The sequence below is a fragment of the Cherax quadricarinatus genome, chromosome 20 (assembly GCF_038502225.1).
Source record: "Cherax quadricarinatus isolate ZL_2023a chromosome 20, ASM3850222v1, whole genome shotgun sequence".
Taxonomy (NCBI): domain Eukaryota; kingdom Metazoa; phylum Arthropoda; class Malacostraca; order Decapoda; family Parastacidae; genus Cherax; species Cherax quadricarinatus.
Genome location: NC_091311.1, coordinates 44446683 through 44458402, shown reverse-complemented (window position 1 = coordinate 44458402; position 11720 = coordinate 44446683).

The following is an 11720-nucleotide window of genomic DNA, read 5'->3' as shown; positions in this document are numbered from 1 at the left end:
TCTCACCCTTATTGGTGTACGGTTGGCACTAGAAGCTTTCTTGGGGCCCATGGTCACTTATTTTCCAGAAACAGCACCGAAAACACTGTAATAATACGAAATATTCTGAGTGTATGCTTGGATGTTACCGCGGAGGCTGGCTGGTAAACAATGGCACGGGCGGCACATGTGAGGCTGGCTGAGGGCGCACATTGGACGCGTCTCGGACGAAAATCGGTGAGCGGGTTTTTAATCGGTATGCGCGGCAAAATTTTTGCGATTAAAGTAAGCGGTATGCGGATTAATCGCTATGTGATGCCATCGTTATGCGGGGGTCCACTGTATTGTAATTGCAATTTAGCGTACAAATCAAATACGTATATACATGAATTGTTTATTCTTCATAGGATTAATTTATGAAATTTTTAAATTTCAACTACAATTTTATAGTTTAAAGAAAATGCAATCATGTCACTTCTTTTAAGGAATTTGTAAAGATTGCGGATGAATATTATTTCTTTTAATCCAAATCAATTAATGGATTTTTAAATTCCAACTGTCTCTTTTGAAGACTTGTATTTGTGTTCATTCACAATTTTGAGGAAGAACTTGCAAGAGTGTGATATAGTTGTCAGAATGGTAATTTTATACAATATGAAGATAACTGAAGAGTTAAATGGTTTCTAATTTGTGGTATTTTTCATTTATTGACCAATTTGAAAGTACAGTAAGTGCAGTGGATCAATTAACCATTCCTTTCTGGGGAAGAAAGAGTTGAGGCAGATTTTCAGTCACAGGGTAATCACATCATCTTTTTATGCTCTGTTCACAAATAGCTCACACTTTCGAGAGGAAACTATAAACACTTTGATCTGTCATTAACCATTTTCAGGTTACATCAGTGGGTTGTGTGTGTGTATTGTTCCAGCCACAGTATGGTGACCTTTTTTATTGTTCTTATTTTCCCTTTTGGTTGTGCTTTCCTTGTTTAGGTAAGAGATCATACAAGACTGCCAGATGATGCCAAAGGTAGAATAATGTATTATTGAATAATCTTTGATATGTTGTACCTATTACTGTTCATTCATCTTCATAAGAGTATAATCATCAGTTTCATTTTGTTTCTTTACATCAACAAAATTAATTTTTTTTACTGAAAAGTTAAAAGAATGAAGGTGATAGTATACATACTTAATACAAGTTATACATGAAAATTGTGCTGCTTAACATTTTTCTTAATATACAAATTGTTATACCAAGAAGTCAGTCAGCATATATGTATTGCTGTTGAAAACTGTTAGCTATTTGATGGGAAGCATACATGTTTTTCATTAAATTAATGTTAGTTGTACTTCTATTTGCAGTTAAAATGAGTTTGTACTGTATTAGCATTGTATGTATAACATTATGTATTTTTTATAAAATAAATTGCTTTAAGAGAATTTTCTTGTCAGTACGGAATAATTTTGACATTCCTTCTTTGAATATCCCTTTTATTTAACTTTTTAAATATAAAAACTGATTTATGTATGAAGATCAGGTGAATTTTTCTAATTATAGCATAGAATCTTTAACATGATGAAATTGGATTTTGTTCAATAAGTAAATTAAGGGTCTAGCTCTAGACCCTCGGAGAGAAGAAACCTTTTAGTGATGAGGGAAGATTAGGAGCTTTGTTGTGTTGGAGTACACACTGGCTTTTTGGTCACACCCTGTTGCCAATGAAAGGTTCTTGATCAAAGGGATTGGGGCTGTGTTTCCCTTGGATCAAACTTGATTCCTTCTCATTTGTTACTGTGACCCAGATAGGGGCACTGCCCCATGAGTGTGATAATAGTAATGGGAATTACATGCCAGGATGGCCACAGCTACTGCAAAAAGCAACAAAGCACTGCTCTTGTGTTTATGCTATTCATGGACACCCATATACTCCTCATTGACACTTACCTGGTGACTTATTTTGCCGCCAAAGCGGCTAGTTTATTGTGCACCCCACATCCATCATGCAGACGATATTGCAAGAGCATACAGATGCACAAAAAGCTTAGAAAGTAGGCACCAGGAAAGGTTTACAGGAGTACAGATATCTGGATCACTTGGGAGTTTAGTGGATAGATATAAAATTTGGTGACTTGGTGTTGTCCTTGCTGGATCAGTTGGTTCATATTTGTCTTGGATCAAGCAAGCATAAGAGTATGCAACCTAAGTGGCTAATTCTACACTTTCAGAAAGTTTCATCTCAAATTTAGGTACTTTGTGTGCTCCTAGATCCAAGGAATTAATTAAACCCTCCCATTTCTTAAATCTAATTACCTCCCATTCTTCAGTCACTGTATGGCCCCTAAAGACTTAGGCTTGTTATAAATAAGAATACAGTGGACCCTCGGCTTACGAGTTTAATCCGTTTCATGACCTAGCTCATATCCCGATCTGCTCGTATGCTGAGTCAATTTTCCTCATTTAAATAAATTGAAATGCCATTAATCTGTTCTAGCAGAATTCTTGCTCTCAGGAGGTAGGACAAAATACTTTCATTATAATGCTAATATTAACTCTATGGCTTATTTATCTATCACATTTGATCAAATATGACATAAACAATATAAATAACACAGAAACCTGATATATACTCTAGAATGAATAAAATATGTTATTGTGTGACAAGTGGAGGCAACCATTCCTGCTTCTGCATTGTTGTGGTATTCACTGCCATCTAGTGATGGCCTTTCGAAGCTCACTTGTTATTATAGTGCATATTATTCTAATTATTGTTTTTTTTTTGTTTGTTTTTTAACAAGTTGGCTGTCTCCCACCGAGGCAGGGTGACCCCAAAAAGAAAGAAAATCCCCCAAAAGAAAATACTTTAATCATTCAACACTTTCACCTCACCCACACATAATCACTGTTTTTGCAGAGGTGCTCAGAATACAACAGTTTAGAAGCATATACGTATAAAGATACACAACATATCCCTCCAAACTGCCAATATCCCAAACCCCTCCTTTAGAGTGCAGGCATTGTACTTCTCATTTCTAGGACTCAAGTCCGGCTATATAAAAATAACCGGTTTTCCTGAATCCCTTCACTAAATATTACCCTGCTCACACTCCAACAGCTCATCAGGTCTCAAACATATCCCTCCAAACTGCCAATATCACAAACCCCTCCTTTAGAGTGCAGGCATTGTACTTCCCATTTCTAGGACTCAAGTCCGGCTATATAAAAATAACCAGTTTTCCTGAATCCCTTCACTAAATATTACCCTGCTCACACTCCAACAGCTCATCAGGTCTCAAATACCATTTGTCTCCATTCACTCCTATCTAACATGCTCACACACACTCGCTGGAAGTCCAAGCCCCTCGCCCACAAAACCACCTTTACCCCCTCCCTCCAACCTATTCGAGGCCGATCCCTACCCCGCCTTCTACAGATTTATACGCTCTCCATGTCATTCTACTTTGATCCATTCTCTCTAAATGACCAAACCACCTCAACAACCCCTCTTCTGCCCTCTGACTAATACTTTTGACTCCACACCTTCTCCTAATTTCCACACTCCAAATTTTCTGCATAATATTCACACCACACATTGCCCTTAGACAGGACATCTCCATTGCCTCCAACCGCCTCCTCGCTGCAGCATTTACAACCCAATTTGTCTCCACATATACCTCAACACACCACTCGCCTTTTTTCCTTCATCAATTCTATAACTGACCTCATCCTTCATAAATCCATCAGCTGACATGTCAACTCCCAAATATCTGAAAACATTCACTTCTTCCATACTACTCCTCCCCAATTTGATATCCAGTTTTTCTTTATCTAAATCATTTGATACCCCCATCACCTTACTCTTTTCTACGTTCACTTTCAACTTTGTACCTTTACACACTCTCCCAAACTCGTCCACTAACCTTTGCAATTTTTCTTTAGAATCTCCCATAAGCACAGTATCATCAGCAAAAAGCAACTGTGTCAATTCCCATTTTGTATCTGATTCCCCATAATTTAATCCCACCCCTCTCCCGAACACCCTAGCATTTACTTCTTTTACAACCCCATCTATAAATATATTAAACAACCATGGTGACATTACAGATCCCTGTCTAAGGCCTACTTTTACTGGGAAGTAGTCTCCCTCTCTTCTACACACCCTAACCTGAGCCTCACTATCCTCATAAAAACTCTTTATAGCATTTAGTAACTTACCACCTATTCCATATATTTGCAACATCTGCCACATTGCTCCCCTATCCACTCAGTAAACTTATTCCTCTATAATTTTTTACAATCTCTTTTGTCCCCCTTCCCTTTATATACTGGAACTATACACGTTCTCTGCCAATCCCTACCCCTCAAGGAAGGTTCCTTGATGTTGGTGAGGGGCTCTTGATTTAGGAAATTGGATCTGTGCTCCAGTTCCCCGAATTAAGCCTGAATGCCTTCCATATAATCAGGTTTAGCGCTTATTATAATAATAATAATAATAATCTGCCAATCCCTAGGTACCTTCTCTTCTTTCATACATTTATTAAACAAAAATACCAACCACTCCAACACTATATCCCCCCCCTGCTTTTAACATTTCTGTCATGATCCCATCAGTTCCAGCTGCTTTACCCCCTTTCATTCTACGTAATGCCTCGCGCACCTCCCCCACACTTACATTCTGCTCTTCTTCACTCCTACAAGATGGTATACCTCCCTGACCAGTGCATAAAATTACCGCCCCCCTGTCTTCGACATTTAGAAGTTTCTCAAAATATTCTCGCCATCTACCTAATACCTCCATCTACCCATCTACTAACTCCCCTATGGTACTTTTATATGTATTATTATTATAATAGGGAAGCGCTAAACCTGTAGAATTATACATGCTGTATGGCCCTTGTAGTTTAGTGCTTCTTTTTGATAATAATAATAATAATAATGTAGGATTATACAGCGCCTGTGAGGGGGAGGGGATGGAAGGTATTCAGGCTTAATTTAGGGAACTGGAACACAGATACAATTCCCTAGATCAAGAGCCCCTCACCTGCGTCAAGGAACCTCCTTTAAGGGGGGGAACGTTTATCAGTTCTCGCACGTCTCTGGTGGGCGTAATGTCTTCTCAGTAACATGTCATCAACTACATATTGAATCTCAGGATACTTGTCTGGTTATTTGACATTCTGTTTATCTTTATCGAATTTCTTAGATATGGTGATGATGTTGGCTTGGTTCCAGAATCGTCCCCCACCTGCATGGTTCCAGAACCGTTCCCCATCTGCACCAGAATGCTTGGTCCAGAATCGTCCCAAACTCAGCATTCCAGACCCGTCCCCCACCTGCATGGTTCCACACCCAGCATGGTTCCAGAACCGTCCCCCACCTGCTTGGTCCCAAACTCTTCCCACACCAGCATGGTTCCAGACCCGTCCCCCACCTGCATGGTCCCAGACCCGTCCCACACCAGCATGGTTCCAGACCCGTCCCCCACCTGCATGGTCCCAGACCGTCGTGGTTCCCCGTCACCAGCATGGTTCCAGACCCGTCCCCCACCTGCATGGTCCCAGACCCGTCCCACACCAGCATGGTTCCAGACCCGTCCCCCACCTGCATGATTCCAGACCCGTCCCACACCAGCATGGTTCCAGACCCGTCCCCCACCTGCATGGTTCCAGACCCGTACCCCACCTGCATGGTCCTAGACCCGTCCCCCACCTGCATGGTCCCAGAATCGTCCCCCACCTGCATGGTTCCAGAACCGTTCCCCATCTGCATGGTTCCAGAATCGTCCCCCACCTGCATGGTCCCAGACCCGTCCCACACCAGCATGGTTCCAGACCCGTCCCCCACCTGCATGGTTCCAGACCCGTCCCACACCAGCATGGTTCCAGACCCGTCCCCCACCTGCATGGTCCCAGACCCGTCCCACACCAGCATGGTTCCAGACCCGTCCCCCACCTGCATGGTTCCAGACCCGTCCCCCACCTGCATGGTTCCAGAACCGTCCCCCATCTGCATGGTCCCAAACCCGTCCCACACCAGCATGGTTCCAGACCCGTCCCCCACCTGCATGGTCCCAGACCCGTCCCACACCAGCATGGTTCCAGACCCGTCCCCCACCTGCATGGTCACAAACACTCCCCTCCACCTGCATGATCCCAGACCAGTCCCCCACCTGCATGGTCACAGACCAGTCCCCCACCCCCATGGTCCCAGACACTCCCCCACCAGCATGGTCCCAGACACTCCCCCACCAGCATGGTCCCAGACACGTCCCCCACCAGCATGGCTCCAGACCCGTCCCCCACCAGCATGGTCCCAGACCCGTCCCCCACCAGCATGGTTCCAGACCCGTCCCCCACCAGCATGGTCACAAACACTTCCCCACCTGCATGGTCCCAGACACTCAACCTGCACCACTCGCCATCTAGCCCCACCATTAACCCCCTCTTCCTCCCGTAAAGTCTAGCCCTTCTCCCATCTATTTACCAATTGACCTCATACCCCCCTTCCTCCCAACATCCCACCCCTCTCCCCGTCAACCTCTCCCCACCTCAACACGAGGGCCAACAAGGCCCCCATTCACAGAGTTATCGCTGGGTCATAAGCCCCACCCTCTGATGGGTATGCTGGGTAGGCACTGATGGATTCTGAAGAACCTTAGTGAGAATCCACAGAACCAACGGGAACTCTTGAAGTGAAGATGAAGGAACGGGAGGTAAGAGAGTAGATGGCAGGAGGGTAGAGGAACAACGAAAGTGAAAGAGAAGCAATAATAACTGAGAAAAAAAAAAAAGTCACAATACCCGCACTTAGGTGATCGAAACTTTTCACGACGTTTCAGTCCGACTTGGACTATTAACAAGTCACACCGAAACGTTGTTAGAAGTTTCAGTCTCCTGTGTGCGGGTTATGTGTGTATAGCTGAGAGATGTTATTATAGGATGGTTACTGTGGTTTATGATGATCCTTAGAGTGGTGATAATATGGTGGTGCTAGTACCGGTGGTGCTAGTGTCGGTGGTGCTAATACCGATGGTGCTAGTACCAGTGTTACAATTGATGAACTAAGAGAAAACACAATAAGTGTCCGGGACCCAAGACTGCTCAACAGCCTCCCACTGGGTGCCTTTAAGAGGGAGCTGGACAGATACCTAAAGTCAGATCAGCCGGGCTGTGGTTCATACGTTGGACTGTGTGCGGCCAGCAGTAACAGCCTCGTTGATCAGGCCCTGATCCACCAGGACCTGGCATTGATCCCCGTAATGCCCTCCAGGTAGGTAACGCTCTAGTGTATAGTAACATACTGGTGCTGGTAGCACTGGTGCGTGTGTGTGTGTGCTCACACACACACACACACACACAAAGAGTGGGCGCCTGTGACAAGCGGGGTTCCACAGGGGTCAGTCCTAGGACCTGTGCTGTTCTTGGTATATGTGAATGACATAACGGAAGGGATAGACTCGGAAGTGTCCTTATTTGCAGGTGATGTGAAGTTAATGAGAAGAATCAAATCGGATGAGGATCAGGCAGGACTACAAAGAGACCTGGACAGGCTACAAGCCTGGTCCAGTAACTGGCTCCTTGAGTTTAACCCTGCCAAATGTAAAGTCATGAAGATTGGGGAAGGGCAAAGAAGACCGCAGACACAATATAGTTTAGATGGCCAAAGACTGCAAACCTCACTCAAGGAAAAAGATCTGGGGGTGAGTATAACTCGGAGCATATCTCCTGAGGCGCACATCAATCAAATAACTGCTGCAGCATACGGGCGCCTGGCAAACCTACGGATAGCGTTCCGATACCTCAGTAAGGATTCGTTCAAGATTCTGTATACCATTTACGTCAGGCCCATACTGGAGTATGCAGCACCAGCTTGGAATCCACACCTAGTCAAGCACGTCAAAAAATTAGAGAAAGTGCAAAGGTTTGCAACAAGACTAGTCCCAGAGCTAAGGGGATTGTCCTACGAAGAAAGGTTGAGGGAAACCGGCCTGACGACACTGGAGGACGGGAGGGTCAGGGGAGACATGATAACGACATATAAAATACTGCGCGGAATATACAAGGTGGACAAAGACAGGATGTTCCAGAGAAGGGACACAGACACAAGAGGTCACAATTGGAAGTTGATGACTCAGATGAATCAAAGGGATGTTAGGAAGTATTTCTTCAGTCATAGAGTAGTCAGGCCGTGGAATAGCCTAGAAAGTGACGTAGTGGAGGCGGGAACCATACATAGTTTTAAGGCGAGGTATGATAAAGCTCATGGGGCAGGGAGAGAGAGGACCTAGTAGCAATCATCGAAGAGGCGGGGCCAGGAACTATGACTCGACCCCTGCAACCACAAATAGGTGAGTACAAATAGGTGAGTACACACACACACACGTCATGACAGGCTCCCACCAGACGCCACGTGAGAGATGCATCACAGCTGATGCTTGAGAAAGCAAGTCTTAATCTGTGAGATATCTCGAGGAAATTACTGTACTTGAGAGCCAGTTTTAAAGCTGGAGAGTGGTGACTTACTCTTATCACTAAACACGGACTGGTTGATTGAATTTACCTCCGAAGTGGCTAGTTTATTATTCACGCCATTGCCGTCCTGTGAAGGATAGCGTAGGAGCCTATGGATGTACAAGAGGCCTTGGAACTAGGCCACAAAAGGGTTAACAGGAGTACATCTGGATTTATATATACGGTTTACTTATATCTGGTATCTTATTTTCACTAATAAGATGTCTTGACATGTCATGTAGGTTATTATACTGTCTATCTGTATATTGATCAGTAAGTGGACAATAAAGCACATAGTGTTCAAGATAGTAACCAAACGGCTGACAACATACCTTACATTTAGTTTGTCATCATCTGTGTGTCTATCACACTGCCAAAAGTACTTGTAACCAAGTCTAAGCCTGGCTACTACAACATCAGTGTGTTCACATTGTAAGTTGCTCCCTAAACGTACTTATCTACGTTCATGTTATCTCAGTGAGTTATAGATCTACTCAGGCTTGTAACTGTACTCTTACAACTTTCACTTTCGTTATTTACTTCTCTCCTAATATTATTCCCAATGCTAGACACAGACACACTAAAGTAACATTCTGTATTTTCCTTCAGGCAACTTTCTTCGGCTATCAATTTGCATCACGAAGGAGTAATTTAATGTGTGATGGAATCCATAAAATATGATGCGTTAACTGAAGGTGTTAATCTGGCCACAGCCTATCACAAGATGCCTAGACACTGATGCAGTTACCGGCAATGTGTCAGAAAAAGTGGTCAGAATCTAAGATCAATGACCATTTATTACGATTGTGTCAGGGAGCCGGTAAAGTTGCTGGCGATCGAACCATCGCAGTAATGTCTCATCAGTTGTGTTTGTGGTTATTTACCTTAAATACTCTTGCTAAATGTCTTAAATATAAACATTTCTTGACTTAAAAATTTCCGTATCGCTCTTACAGAAGTAATTGTCTGTGTGTGTCATCACAATTTAATAATAATCTTTTGTAACATGGAGAGAATAGTAACAACGTGAAGATAGTTATAATTTATAATGAGACTGGTTGATTCCAGTGGATCTCACTGGAAATAGCTGACGAAATTGCAGATCTGAACGTACGGCTGACGTACGGCAGTGTACCTGCCGTGCGAGTGCGTCTACCTACCTGGTGCAAGAACACTAACTCGTCTCACCAGGAACGGAACTTAGTTCCTCTCGGTTGTGAGCCGAACACGCTACCAGAGCTCTGCTGATTTTCCTTTCCAGTTTGTTAGTTCTTGAATGATGTGGTTATACAGTATGAGCAGCCACATTATATTGTCACAGTGGCTATACATACTGTCTTCAATATAACTAAGAAAGCGACGTGTGCTTAAGAGGAAATGTGTGTGTGTGTGTGTGTGTGTGTGTGTGTGTGTGTGTGTGTGTGTGTGTGTGTGTGTGTGTGTGTGTGTGTGTGTGTGTGTGTGTGTGTGTGTGTGTGTGTGTGTGTGTGTGTGTACTCACCTAGTTGAGGTTGCGGGGGTCGAGTCCAAGCTCCTGGCCCCGCCTCTTCACAGGTCGCTACTAGGTCACTCTCCCTGAACCGTGAGCTTTATCATACCTCTGCTTAAAGCTATGTATGGATCCTGCCTCCACTACATCGCTTCCCAAACTATTCCACTTACTGACTACTCTGTGGCTGAAGAAATACTTCCTAACATCCCTGTGATTCATCTGTGTCTTCAACTTCCAACTGTGTCCCCTTGTTACTGTGTCCAATCTCTGGAACATCCTGTCTTTGTCCACCTTGTCAATTCCTCTCAGTATTTTGTATGTCGTTATCATGTCCCCCCTATCTCTCCTGTCCTCCAGTGTCGTCAGGTTGATTTCCCTTAACCTCTCCTCGTAGGACATACCTCTTAGCTCTGGGACTAGTCTTGTTGCAAACCTTTGCACTTTCTCTAGTTTCTTTACGTGCTTGGCTAGGTGTGGGTTCCAAACTGGTGTGTGTGTGTGTGTGTGTGTGTGTGTGTGTGTGTGTGTGTGTGTGTTTGTGTGTGCACATAAGAGCTATGTTGAGGAGAAAAGGAAGGGGGGGGAAGAGACAGGGAAGAGTAGGGTAGTATGAAAGAACAGGAAGAGGAGGGACGTAGTGAGCAGAGAGGAACAGTAATGTCACCTATCTCCACTTTATCAGGTTAAATAGGTATCCACAACGGAGTATCTTCAATTAGCAGACTAACTGTGTTTCTTCCTCCTCCTTAATTCACGAAAGATTTACAGACACACACACATACAGATGATAATCAAACTAAATACAAAATACTATATGGTCCGCCTTTTGGTTACTTTCTTGAACACTATGTGCGCTATCGTTCACTTATTAAGGTATATGGAGATAGATAGTGCAACGTGCAACCAATGAGAGTAGGGGTGCCATGAATACGGTAAGAAAAAACACAAGTGTCCGGGGCCCAAGACTCTTCATGGTCATATGGTCTTGAGCTACCGTCCACAGGATGGATGTGGGATGCACAGTAAACTAGCCACTTCGGCAGCAACATCTAAAATCAAGTAAGATTAGGTTTTACAGGTAACATTAACCTCTAAGAAAGCGGTCAGTTACACGACTGTCAGGTACACCACTGTGTCAGGTACACCACTGTGTCAGGTACACCACTGTGTCAGGTACACCACTGCGTCAGGTACACCACTGTGTCAGGTACACCACTGCGTCAGGTACACCACTGTGTCAGGTACACCACTGCGTCAGGTACACCACTGCGTCAGGTACACCACTGTGTCAGGTACACCACTGTGTCAGGTACATCACTGTGTCAGGTACACCACTGTATCAGGTACACCACTGTGTCAGGTACACCACTGCGTCAGGTACACCACTGCGTCAGGTACACCACTGTGTCAGGTACACCACTGTGTCAGGTACATCACTGTGTCAGGTACACCACTGTATCAGGTACACCACTGTGTCAGGTACACCACTGTGTCAGGTACACCACTGTGTCAGGTACATCACTGTGTCAGGTACACCACTGCGTCAGGTACACCACTGTGTCAGGTACACCACTGTGTCAGGTACACCACTGTGTCAGGTACATCACTGTGTCAGGTACACCACTGTGTCAGGTACACCACTGTGTCAGGTACACCACTGTGTCAGGTACACCACTGTGTCAGGTACACCACTGTGTCAGGTACACCACTGTGTCAGGTAAACCACTGTGTCAGGTACA